This window comes from Equus caballus, chromosome 27 (genome assembly GCF_041296265.1).
Source record: "Equus caballus isolate H_3958 breed thoroughbred chromosome 27, TB-T2T, whole genome shotgun sequence".
NCBI classification, from domain to species: domain Eukaryota; kingdom Metazoa; phylum Chordata; class Mammalia; order Perissodactyla; family Equidae; genus Equus; species Equus caballus.
In genome coordinates, this window is record NC_091710.1 from 45,891,407 (window position 1) to 45,905,030 (window position 13,624).

The 13,624-nt window shown below is 36.5% G+C and overlaps 1 protein-coding gene across 1 annotated transcript in view; it reads right to left on the minus strand.

Annotated features, from left to right (window-relative positions):
- TENM3 (teneurin transmembrane protein 3) overlaps positions 1-13,624 on the minus strand; it is a 2,419,468-nt gene that overhangs the window by 1,342,562 nt on the left and 1,063,282 nt on the right. Inside the window, exon 5 of the mRNA XM_070253219.1 lies at positions 3,914-4,013. The gene's annotated coding sequence lies outside the window, so the exon portion shown is untranslated. The remainder of the gene's footprint in view (positions 1-3,913; positions 4,014-13,624) is intronic.

The following is a 13,624-nucleotide window of genomic DNA, read 5'->3' on the forward strand; positions in this document are numbered from 1 at the left end:
AATGCATCTCTTCTTTTTCCTTGGTTACATATTTCTAAGGTATTAATGGTTATCAGGTCAGGGGACTTTAAAAGTAATGGCTATTAATATTTTTAGCTGGTGTGTCTATATGTGTGTGTCTTAGCAACAAGATGCATTTAATGACGATATTCTGGGAAATGAAACAGAAAAACTGCTTTCAATGATTATTACACACTTGCTTTATTAACCCTCATCCCTGTCTTCATTTGAATAATCTGAGTTGTCTGTGTCCACATTAATGATTACAACACTCCCATGGTCTTTGTAAGAGATAATAGTCTATAGTAGCCAGAATTTATATGAAGGATAGGATCAGGATTTGTCTGAGCAGATTTTATCTTAAATATTTAAAGACTAAGCAGTAACCATTAATTTTAGTGTGAATCGAGAGACTACATTTTAGCACGCAACTTCAAAAAATTATCACTAAGTACCATATGACTCTGAAGGGAAAACTAGACATTAAAAATCGCGGATTTTTTTCAACCTTAATAAATTAGTCCAGAAACTATTGTAGATGTGACACTTTTCAATGGTTCTCTGCATTTTTGGTCTTTTTTCAACTCTTCTGTTTCCCCAAATAGATGTCAAACATCAATATGACCTTTAAATCGGAGAAAATGGTAGTAATATCCAGTATTACAAGAGCAGTAATCCCCCATCCTAAGAGTGTATCACGATCGTTTGATCAGGGAACTATTTAAAAACACAAATTCCTGACTGCCATTCCAGACTATAAATTGCAATCTCCCTGGAGGGAAACATGTGTCACTATTAAAAAAACAATCTTCACAGGTAGTTCTTATTAATCGCCAACTCTGAACGTGTTGTAGTATGTGTGATTGCAATGCAAGGGCTAACACAAATGTGCAGCCCCCTGGTTGTCTTTGTGCAGACTAATAATCAAGAGGGACAGTGGAGGGTGGGAATTGACCCTTGTTGAATATGTCCTACTAGTCACATGTAGTGCTAAACATTTTTTCCCACTTAAACATTACTATAAATTCGTTCCATTGTATCTATTTTGCAGTTGGAAAATATGGCTTAGGAAGGTGAGTGACTTTGCCTAGTTGTGACATTTATACACTTCACCAATGGTGCAGCATGTGTAGGAACTCAGGTCCATCTCAGAGTTGCTGTTCTCCGCTGGACCACACTGCCGAACAGCGATGATAGGAATTTACTGGGTTAGATCTTGTGGTAACTCTTGTTCAAACTCTTCTCTGTTAACTGCCTTTGTCCTTGTGCAAAATGTAAAGCCACAAAACAACGATTCCTTTCCTAACATATGAAAAATTCTTATTAGGTAGAAGGTACTGGGCAAGCAGCAGAGAGTAACGTAAAGAACAATGAGAAAATGATCCTGCCTTCAGATGGCCTACGATCTGGTTGTGATTACGACAAATCCACAAGGAAAAATAAAAAAACAAAGAAGGAAGTAAATGAAAAGTACTAAGCAGGTGGCAGAGAAAATATTACATTTCATCAAATTTACAGTGAGTTGTAAGATTGTTATTATTAAGGACACATATTCTTGTGTATCCTATTAAGAAAGAAAAAAAACCCACACAACTTAAGTTTAACAGCATACTTTAATGTTAGTCCTGCAAATACATGATTGAGTCCTACCTGCTTTTGTTGCTTCGAAATTTCTTTCATCCACCCTTAGGGTTGGTGGTACCCCTGCCATCAATTGCATGGCTTGGCATGCGATAGCAATCCTTTTGCAAGCATCTCAGTAATAAAACAACCCGGCTTCATCCACCTGTGGGTATTTTCCTTTCCTGGGTTCCATAAAGCGCTTGATTGTTAGTTTGCAATAATTGCTTCACTAATATCAAATTCATTACCCTCTGCTGTTTCTGTGCTTTCTGCATATACAATAACTTGTGTTTCAGTAGTGAAGCATACTGTAGTTTTTTAAAGGCATTTTAAATAGCAATTAACCTCAACATGTTGAGTGTTAACTGGGTACATAACTCAGTTGAAGAAATGAAAGGAGTAACAGTTATGATGAAGGTAGCACATGCCCAGGCAAAGACCATGCCCTTAGGACTTCTGACTCATAAATTGTAAGGGGCATCTGGATTTCGGAGACATTAAAAGGAGAAAAACCATACATCTAAAATCAATTTATAATGGTAATTAAAGCCTAATAAAGACTTTTGAATGGGATGTGAATGGAAAGCCTGGTCGAGGGGTTAATTCTGACTTCCTCGGGGATGCTTAGGTTAAATGGATGCAGAGGAGAAGAGGCAGAACCCCGGGAAGAATTGCTGGAGCAAAAGGTGCCATGGAGAAAACATCAGGAATGCTCAGAAGGCAATCCACAGACACCAGAAAGCATGGCATTTAAAACATGCCTATGTATTAGGATCTAGAGGCTCCCACTCTTTCGCGTGGAAGATTTGATGCTTTCTACTGCCTGTGTAATACAGTGCAAAATCTTCAGAGCAGAACCCAAGGCCTTCCATGAATTGTCCTCAAACTCCCATTTCCAATTTCTCCTCCTCTCAGCTTCACTATCACCTTCCTTTCTCTGTGCACCGCCTGGAGTGCACTTTTATCTGAATACAGGTTCTTTGAATATATTGACCTCTTCTAATGCACAATGATGGAAGGAATGGACATTTCACGACCAGTAAACTCTTCCATAAGACAACTAAGCAAAAATCACCTGGTGGTGCACGCTGGCCAGAGACACTTGCGGAAGCAGGTGTCGCTCAACTGTTTGTGACCCCCTGTTAGATTTGTGGTCAGCCTTAAGAAGAGTCACCCTATTACCAATTGCTTCATGCGAAAAGAGGGAGCAGAGCCATTAAGGGCCGCCAGTGTGACACAGCTATTGAATTACTTTTCTCAGTGTGTTATAGTTCGTGCTTTTCCACTACGGAGAAAGAAAACTAGGTGGTTAGTTTGATTGTGCCCTGTGCATGTTTATGTGGTATTATTCATGAGGCTAGACACAATCTCAGCCAAGTCATGGTTTGTGTCACTTTAGCGAAGCATTTCTTTGAAAATTTCAGGCAGCGTCATTGCATTTTAAAGATACATAATAAATTGCTATTAGGATCTGGTTAGGAGGTTTGCTGGGGTGTGAACTGACCACTTTGTTCCTTTCTCTTTTGTCAATAGTTGCTTCAAACCTCAGTCTGCAGAACACAAACGGATGCGCTGGAATATCAAAGGCTGTAGGTTTATTACTATACATTATGAATAATTTAATGCAGTAACAAAATAACACACTGATAAAAGCCAACAAGTAATAGTCTATTCATAGCTGACTGGATAATCAAAGTCATTGTAGGTGCTTTTTCTAATACTAATTTAAAATTTGCATGATGGCTTTTTGCCTTCCCACATGATAACCTCCTCTTTGATGAGGTATACTGTACACCCTTTAGAGTTCTTTACAATTGGGTTCAAAAGTACACTTTAGCTATATGCAACAGAAGGAAAATAATTCACAGGGAAAGAGTAATTTTGCCTTAACTCTTTCATCTTTTCCTTATTCTCTTGGTCTAGTATTTGCAATTCTACTGCCTAAAGGTTTCCTATAAAGTTCCACAATGATCATACTAACTTTAGAAAACACTATATAACATCAGAGTATCATAAAAAAGTTATAATTAGGTCATTGAGAATTGCAATTTTCAAATATATCCTGCATTTATTGTAAAACTTGTTGGCCACACTTTGTAGACTGCCAACTTGCTTGATTGCAGTTTCCACTGATGTATAGGTTACAATGCAAATTTTTTACCCTTCTCCAGGAAGTCTGTCTACTAGAAGAATTGGGTGGCTTTTCCAGTTGCTCTTAGATATTTTGCTTTGTCTTTATAACCAGAGAAACACACTATTTACAGCCTTTGGCAAGAGGATGTCATCCTACCTGAGAAAACTGGACGAAGCCCCTTCCTTGTGATCTTTGAATGGGTTCTTTGAATCACTGGGTTGTTTTTTGTTTTGTTTTGGTTTTGAATCTTTGCTGTCTGTAACAGACAAAGAAGGAACAGCTCAAGGTCACTTTCAGTTTTTAGAGTGATTTAGATCTTTAGGAAGACATGATACTTTTTTCTTAAGGACTTAGATAACATTTAGCAGATTAACTAATCGCAAGGGACTTATTTAGGCATTAGGAAAAAAATAAAAAGATATCCCCTATTCTTTTCTCAGAACATGTGCTTGATCAAGAACAGAATCAATGTGCTCTAATCAGCAACCACACAAAACAAGTGTCAGAAAGGCTGAGATGTTTGCGGAGAGAAATCTCTTGGGATCACTTTGCAGGCAGAGGAAGAACGGAAAATACAGCCAGAGCATCTCCTGAGGATGAGGGCGTGGGTCCAAACTGCTCTTAGCCTATCTCTGTGGCTTCTGCAAACCTCACTTCCAGCAGGAAAATTACTAACACTTTTTAGTAGAATCCAAGTGTTTTTATCTGATCGCCACTATTCTTATCTGAGGATTAAAATCAGTATGTCAGTCAGTGACAGCATCATAGAACTATGCCAATCTTTAAGTAATCAAAGCAGAAAATCTCTCAAATCAGGTGATAAAATATACAAGTAATGAGATTGATTTCATTCTGTTTCTTTCAGAGCAGCTGAATCGTAAAAGACGACATGAAAAGAAAAGTAAGCCTTTTCTGAAATGTCTTGGGTGGTGAGGTATGCTTTTTCATTTAAATTTAGACCCCAGCTCAAAAATATTTGAAGATAATTAATAGCAAATAGACTTGCCTAGAGAAGTAAGTATTTATTTGGGTGCTATTCAATATGCTATCCACCAAACCATCAACGAAGTAATTACAATTGCTCTTTTTCATTTTTCTTAAGAAAAGCTTCAAGTTAAATTTTATGCTTAAATATAGATATTGAAACTCTTTGCATCAGTTCTTGATGACTGTGAAATCTGGAGTTTATTTGCAAACCATCAGATGTCGTGTCAAATGCAAACAGAGAATAAAATATTTTTTCCTCTATTTAAGTTTTTGAATTAAGAAATTACAAATAGTTTATGTATTCAATAAGTACTTGTTAGATATCTGCTTTATGCGAGGTCGCAAATTATTCCCAGAGGATAAAACAAAAATGAAGAAGACCATTTCCTTCAAGTCTAGGAATTTATGATCTAATAAGGCTTTTAATGTCTTCATGCTAGTCTCCTTTTTATTTTGCTAAAAAACTCCCCATTAAAATAGCAGAATTTACATTTAGTAAGTTACGTCTAACTAAAAGTGTCGTCTGCGGGACTATGGGAATGACAGAGAAGTGACATTTATTTAACACCTACTCATGTCAGTCACTATACTAGATACTTTACAAGCATAATCTCACTTCAGAAAAATAGTTTCTTTTAAAACAATTTCAAATTTACAGAAAAATTGAACAAGTGCCAAAAAAATTGTACAAGGACACTGAGAGATCTTGTTCAAATTTCACTCACTTTCCCAATGATGTCCTTTGCAGCTGAAGGCTCCAATCTAGGATCACGTACTGCACTCATTTGTCATGTCTGCTTAATCTCCTTCCATCTGGGACCATTCCTCAACTTTCACGACTTTGACATTTTTGAAGGTTATAGGCCACACACATTTTGTAGAATGCCCATCAGTCTGGATTTGCCTAATGTTTTCTCATGATTAGATTCAAATTATGCATTTTGGGCTGGAACAGCCCAGAAGTCAGGCCATGTACTTCTCATTGTGTCATATTGGTGGTGCACCAGGTCCATTTGTCCCATTACTGGCAATCTCATTTTAAATAAATTTTATTTTTTCATTACAAGAATATATAGTCCATACTAAAACTCAAATATCACAAATATTACTAATGTGCAAAAGGAGAGTTAATTATGCTTTCTAGCCCCATAACTACTCTAGTAGACTGGCATAAAATCATCCTACTCTTTTCTGTTTGCATACTTTAATATGCAATGACCCTGCTTGTATGTTTCAGATTATCTCTTTCAATTCCCACAAACTTTTTGAAATTTTTTTTGGTGAGCAAGATTCACCCTGAGCTAACATTCACTGCCACTCCTCCTCTTTTTTTTTTGGCTTGAGAAAGATTCACCCTGAGCTAACATTTACGCCAATCTTCCTCTACTTTAAATGTGAGATGCCTTCACAGCATGGCTGATGAGTAGAGTAGGTTGACTCCCAGGATCTGAATCCACAGAAGCCAGGCTGCCAAAGCAGAACACATGGAACTTTAACCATTTGGCCACGGTGCTGGCCCCTCCCACCAACTTATTTATTTATTTATTTATTTTTAAAGATTTTATTTTTTTCCTTTTTCTCCCCAAAGCCCCCAGGTACATAGTTGTGTATTCTTAGTTGTGGGTCCTTCTAGTTGTGGTATGTGGGATGCTGCCTCAACTCAACCACTCAGCCACGGGGCTGGCCCCTCTCCCACCAACTTTTTTTAACTGCCATTTGCTAGTTAGGACATTTGCCCAAGGTCACCCACATAGGGAACTAGGATGTGAAAGAGATCTTTTGACACCAAATCCCATGTCATTTTATTTATTGAGTTATAAAGTACATTTGTACATAAAGGCATTATATATCAGGCATTTAAACCAGGTATCTTTAATGTCTGTGAATAAAACAATTTTTTTTAATTAACAAAATTGTAAAAGGAATTGTTAACTATAGGAAAGACAGTGCCCAGTTTTGGTGAGGAATATAATTTCCTATCATCTTTGCAGTATTGATCACAGTACTTTTTAAATATACGACTGTTCCCTGATCCTCTGGATGGCTTTCTATTCATATTTTTACTTTCACTTTGTCTATTTGTTGCCAAATATTTAAAATCTTATAACCAGCGTGTTGTGTTGAAACCAGTCCTGGGGTAAATATTAAAGAAACGGGATCCTATCTCTAGTCTGTCCCTACCTAGCTAAGTTCTTAGGTAGTTTTCTTAATTCCTCGGTGCCTCGGTTTTCTTTTCTATAAAATCAAGAGATTCTGTCCTTGCTTTTCTATGATTATGCAAATTAGTACAATGGAGAAATGAATTTATGAACAGATAGGAATCACTTATTTTCTCTTCCATCTCCTTTTCTTCTTCCTTCTCTTCCTCCTCAACTTCCACCTCATTGTCCTATGACAAATTTCGCCATGCTTCTTAGGGTACAGGGACCATTACTCACCGCTATGGGAAGGTAACTCAGTTTTTCTCTGAAGGCTCGAGGGATCTATATCAATTGCCCCATCCTTGAAGCCAAACTCTTTACTCCCTGTCTTTCTGTTTCTCACTAAATGACGTTTAAGTGCTTTGAGGACCCTGACCTTAGAAAAAACAACACTGAATAGGGAGGGAGCTGTTGGGTGGCCTGGAGAAGAAAGCAACTTTGATTCCTGTCAGAAGGGTCTTTCAGTTGTGAAATGCCACCTTAACATCATTTCCCAATAGATGGCTTTGCTTAGTTAAACTTCCCATATCTGAACATCTTCTTCCTCCTTGTCTTCCCACCCATCTCTATCATCCTTCCCCTCCTCCACTTACTCCCACCATTGCTCTTTCTCCTAGAATAAATTTCAGGTTTCTTTCTAGGAAGGCTCTGTTGCCTTTTCCTCTCTAACACCTGTACTTCCTTTAGCAAGAGACAGAAATGAGTTATGCATCATCCCTGGGCAATACAAAGTTGCATGAAGTTTACACTTGGGCTTCCAGAGAGATATTGGTTATTTTCTTGAGATTGGGTTCTTGAAAAGAGAGGATGGTGAGAACATGAAAGCCCTGTGTGCTTGAAAGGCGCAGAAAGGCATGGAGCAAATTGGACACCCCTGAAAAAGTGAAAGAAGTTCTTGCAGGGGTTGCCTTGATTGTGATGCCTCCATCAGTAGTGAAAGTACAGGACTCTCTCTTTCTCTCTCTCTCCATTCGTTTATTGAATCATTCATCCATTCATCAAATACCAAGTGCTACAATGCGAGGCACTGTGGCAGGAGTTGGAATAGGAATACAGAGACAACTAAGACTCAGTTCTTGCTGTCAAGACACTTACTTACAGTATAGTTGGGGGAACAAATTATAGAGTAAAACTCATTTCAAAAAAATATTTTGGCTTTCTCTTCCATGTAGCCAGAATCATATCATAAAATATATATTTATTCTGAAAATAGAGTGTCAAAATTTGTGATCCTGGAACCTGAGCAAGAACAATATTAAGTGCATCTCTGGACCATTAAGAACAAGTTTTGCACAGTGTACATCTTACTAATATTTGCTGACATCCTATACAGTCAATTCAACTATAGTCAATTCAAAATAAACTATAATCAGTTCAAACTAAAATTCAAAACAATACCTTGCAAGGAAAGTGAAGAAAGAGTAGAGAAATTATCAACTTTTCAATGAATTAAATTTCAATTTATCTCAGTGAAATCTAAATTATTTAAATAACTGTACCTTTAAAAAATGTTAAAAAATATACGTACCCTTGGAGAACACAACTGTATAAGATTTGCTATTCTCATTACCTCAAAAAAGAAAAAATAAATGTCTATGGTATAATCTGAAGGAAGCCAAATATCCTGTTTCATTTTTTTACTCTGTTTAAAGGTTACATTAAAACTCACTCGTCTTATTTAGTTCAGGATGGAATAACAGATATTATTGCTTTAAATAAAACATAAATTTTCTTATTGTATTTACTATTCTTTGCATTAGAAGAAAAATATTCAACAAATTCTTAGTTCAAATCAATAAATGTTCTTTATCAATTTCTTCCAGGACGAAGTCCATGTGCCATTTGTAACTCTCATATTTAGGGAAATGCTGCTTATTGGAAGTAGCTTGGTATAATGAGTAGTTAAGTCAACAGAATCTGGTGTCAGAAGGTCTAGATTTAAATCCTGGTTTTTCCTTTCTGTAGTTCTATAAATTCCAAATCCTTCCTGTCCTAGCACTATTGTGAAGACTAAATGATTGGGGCATCTAGATGAATTCGTTGACCCCAGAATTGAGCAAGTGATAAATGAATACTTGTTAAGTAATAGTAGAAGTATGTTTTACTTAACATGCATTTTTTTACATCCATTGAGAATCTTAGATCATTAGAACACCATTTCTTAGTAAGTAAATCCATTCAAGATTTAGGTCAACAATTTTATAATTAAAAAATATGGCTTATTGGTCTCAAAATCTATTTTATTTAAATTTTTTATAAAGTAGCACTGAACTGAGGAGAGAACACTGCCCAGCTAGGATCCATCCTGTTCAAATCACAACCTTATGACCTGGCTGTGAGAGTCTAATAAGATGTGTTTTGGTCTTGGCCTTGATTTCAAGCGTCTGCTTCAAATCTAGGGTAATTTCCAGACAGTGTTTTCAGCTGCTCTGAAGTAAAGAAGTTTTTTATTATAGCACCAGTGTGAGTCCTGCTTAAGTATGGGAGCCCCATAGTAGTTCTAGAGGCAAGTGTGCCATTGTGTCTACTCACGTTCGAATTGTCTTCTATTTTCTCATTCTGGGGGTTTCTTGAAGGTTCCCTGAGATATGCTCTGCCTGCATATTACAAATCTCTTTGACCACCAAACATCTCACTATCCCTTGCTCACTGACAGAAGATGGATTCTAATGTGTGTGGGGGCACTAGGAGTACCCTGAGAGGTGACAAATGAAAATTGGCCAGTCTGGGAAATTTCCAGGAAATCTGCCAATCTTCATCATGTGTTCTTTAGGCATCAATCAGAGGTCATAAATTAGAAGTTTACTGCTCGATCTGGCCTGTTGATGTTTTTCTGTTGGGCCCACATTGTATTTTAAAATATTTTAAATTAGTCGCTCACATTTAAAAATTAAGAAATTTGATATAAAACTTGCATATTTGAAAGTTGCTAAGAGTAAATCTTAAAAGCTTTCAACACAAGAAAAAAAATTCTTTAACTATGTAAGGTGATGGATAGTTTTTTTGTTTGTTTGTTTTAAGTTTTGTATTACTGTTTATTTACTATTATGAAACTTTTGATCCTTCAGGATTATAAAGCCAAGGGACTTTTCTTTTATTGTTGTTGTTATGTCCTGCGTTATGTAAGTCAGTACTGTCTCCTCCTTTGGTACTCAGTATGTAGTGTATTTCAAATAAGTGAAAGCAATCTACAATCTGTAAGGTTAAAAGATAAAGATTCTGAGGAAAGATAAATTTTGGCTGTGCTTTGAGCAGAAAGAAGAAAGGATTGGAAAAGAAATATCTCAGATATGGAGTTGATAGGTACAGACACAGAACAATTAAATTATGAATGGTGGTTAAGAGGATGACCTTATATATTTCATTGAAGTGGAAATGATCAGTATATAATTTTTAAAATGTTGATGAAATGAGTGTTTCAAAATAATGAAACACTTGAAAGTGACGGATGTTAACTAGACTTATTATGGTGATCATTTAGCAATATATACAAATATCAAATCATTATGTTGTACTCTTGAAATTAATATAATGTTGAATGTCAGTTATATCTCAATTAAAAAAGAAAATCTGCATTTCTGGCTTCTCTTAAAAAACCAGAACTCACCAAACTGGTCAGTCCCATGTCCCTGTGGCTGGGGAGCTAAGCAGAGGCCCTATTTTAAAGTGGTGAAGACCATGGACACTGGGTTTACTTCCTGGTTCTACTCCTTGGCTGTGTTCCTTAGGCTAGTGACTTACCTTGTCTACGCCTCCATTTCCTTGACCTTAAAATGGAGATAATCATTGTACCTCCTCATTCAGGCTATTGTGGAGATTGAATAAATCAATATCTGTAAACTAAACAGAAGAGTACCTGGCCCATAATTATTAGTATAAATACTAGCAATTCCATTGCGTGCTCCATTTGGACCTTCAGCTTTCTATACCTATTGGCCCCATTTCATCAACTATTTTATAACTTATAGATGTTTGAATGTAAATGTTCACCGTTTTTTTCCTGAAATAAAGTGGTGGATATAGACTAACTAGACTCCATAGACTATGATAAATAAATAGTTCAAAAGTTAAAAAAAAAAGTTTTTATGAGAAAAAGCCAACACCCTAAAAATTGTTAAAATATCTAACTTCCCATTTGGAGAGCCAGATACAGATTTTATAAGTAAGTCATCTGCCAAAGACAGCCAGATTAAAGAATTGGAGACTCATGTTTCCGCATACATGAAAATAGCTTACAAGTGAAAGGCAAGCTTTTGTTTACCACTTTGCTATTTTTAGATTTAGTCATGGAACTCTGGGAGCAGACTGTAGACACAGTCATGCATCCCTTAATGATGGGGATATGTTCTGAGAAATGTGTTTTTATGTGATTTTACCATTGTGCAAACATCATAGAGTGTACTTACACAAACCTAGATGGTATAGCCTACTACACACCTAGGCTACATGGTCTTAATCTTACGGCCCCGCTGTCACATACGCAGTCTGTTGTTAACTAAAAGGTCATTATGCCTCACATGACTATATCGGTCTTTTTTTTTTTTAACTGGATTTGAAAGTAATAATGTTTTGGGTTGAAAAGAATGTAAAATTGACTTTCTGATAAGTATTCAACTGCTCAAATTAAAAAACCATTAAAAGTGATTGTGATAAGTAACCATAATACATTTTCCAACATCGTGCTCTCATAGACTTTTTCTCACCAAACGCAGTGGGTTAGACACAGCCCTGGAGGAAGAGTCGGAAGCTCTGAATTTGAATTCTGACGCTGCCACTGATATGTGAGCAAACCCTCTAACCTTTCCAGGACCCTGGTGATCATCTACAAAATAGGGAGTTCTTGTGTTATGTCTGTCACGCAGAGGTGGTATGAGCATCAATTAGATGAATTAAGTGAAGACTATTAATAAATTTTAATAAACTGCATAAGCCTAGTGGTTGTTTGGGTATTTTATACACAAAAGCAAATCAAATCAAATAACTGAATTAATCATTCAAGGAGTTTTAAAGTTTTTAGTTTTTAATGTTTCTTCAAGTTCATTGACATCCTTTTAAATATCTAGCCTATCAGGTTACATATATTGCATCTAACAAAAATGTTTAGCACGTGCTAAACACAGGAGAAAGAAATTGTATAAGCATATCTTCCCAACATCCAAGACTCTATTTTGTACCTACTAATACACAGCTAGTAGAAATTGATGCTGGACTTCAATGTGCTCCCACCACAGTGTTGTCAGTAAAAAGCTATGCTTTCTAGTGGTGAGATGCTGAAAAAAATAATCACCCCATTCATTATTCTGGACAGAGGAGAAACCTCTCCTGGGAAGGCTGTAAAAATCTACTGCAAAGAATAAAGCTATAATATACTGTCAGCAACAATTTGCCTTGGCAGGAGTTGGTCAATATGATCTAATAGTCCCTTTTATTTCTAATTTCTATGATTCTGCTTTTTCAAGCCTTATATAGTTCTCTTAACCCAATTCCGTTACATACTGAGCCAGAATCTCCCAGTGCTTGAACTGCTGTCCAGGACTATCAGATCCTTCTGGAAAATACATTAACACTTTGTTCAGTGGGTTAACTCTTTTAGAACTTAAACGTGTTCTGAACTAAACCTCTGTATTTATCTGCAAAATATGATCGTTCTTATGAGTTGATGCATACAGAGTTTTTCTGCAGAGTCAAAATCAGAATGAGCTGGGACTAGAATGAACTACTTTCATTATTTTTAGCTCTTAATGGTCACTGCCTCCAGAATCTCAGACACTCTTTCGTCTGAATGCTGCTGCTGGCCTATCTCCCCACACAGATCTTGCTTCAAAATTCTTAGGATCCCTTAGTGTCTACAGGGTAAAGACTAAATTCACTAAGATGAAAATTCCCACCACGATTCCTATATGTTTGGGAAGAAATTATTTATCGAACACTTATTTGCATCAGGCACGGTTCTAGGGCCTGAGAATACAGCAGCGAAACACAGCAGACATTTCCCTGCTTCGTGGGCTTACCTCCAACAGGGAATCAAAGAGCAAACACGTAAATAAGCAAAACATAGAATATCTAGATAGTGATGAATGCTACAGAAAAAAATAAAGAAGGAAATGACACCAGTTAATGTCCTGAATGGACAGAAGTTCACTTTGGCTAGAGTGGCCAGGCTAGGCACTTATCACATTGTAGTATTTTTATTTTTACCTGTGTGTTCTCCACTCAGAGGAGGAAAACTCTCTTATACATCTTTGTATCTCGAATGCCAGGTAATATTAATAACTATCAGTTAATTAAATGGCACTCTCTGATCTACATCTGTTCTGTTTTTAAAGCTCAGTCACATGCATCTGAATCTACTTTCTAAGTTTAGGAAAGATAACATTGGAGACTCATTCTCGGGCTTCTGATTTTTAGGAAAACCACAAAATACAAGTCCTCTGAGGGCAGGCATATTGCCTGTTTTATTCACAACAGATACCAAGTAGATAGAACTAGGTTGCAGTAGGAGCTCAGTAATTTTTTGAAAGAATGAATGAAACATTTGGGCAAATGAAAATCCAGATGCATAGTCAAGAGAAAAAGACATTAAACTTGCTCTTAGCAGTTATGTTCTATGCTGCTGCTTCACAGAATCTGAAAATGTAAGAGAAAATATATATTTTGTCCTTCTCCATCTAAGATAGGA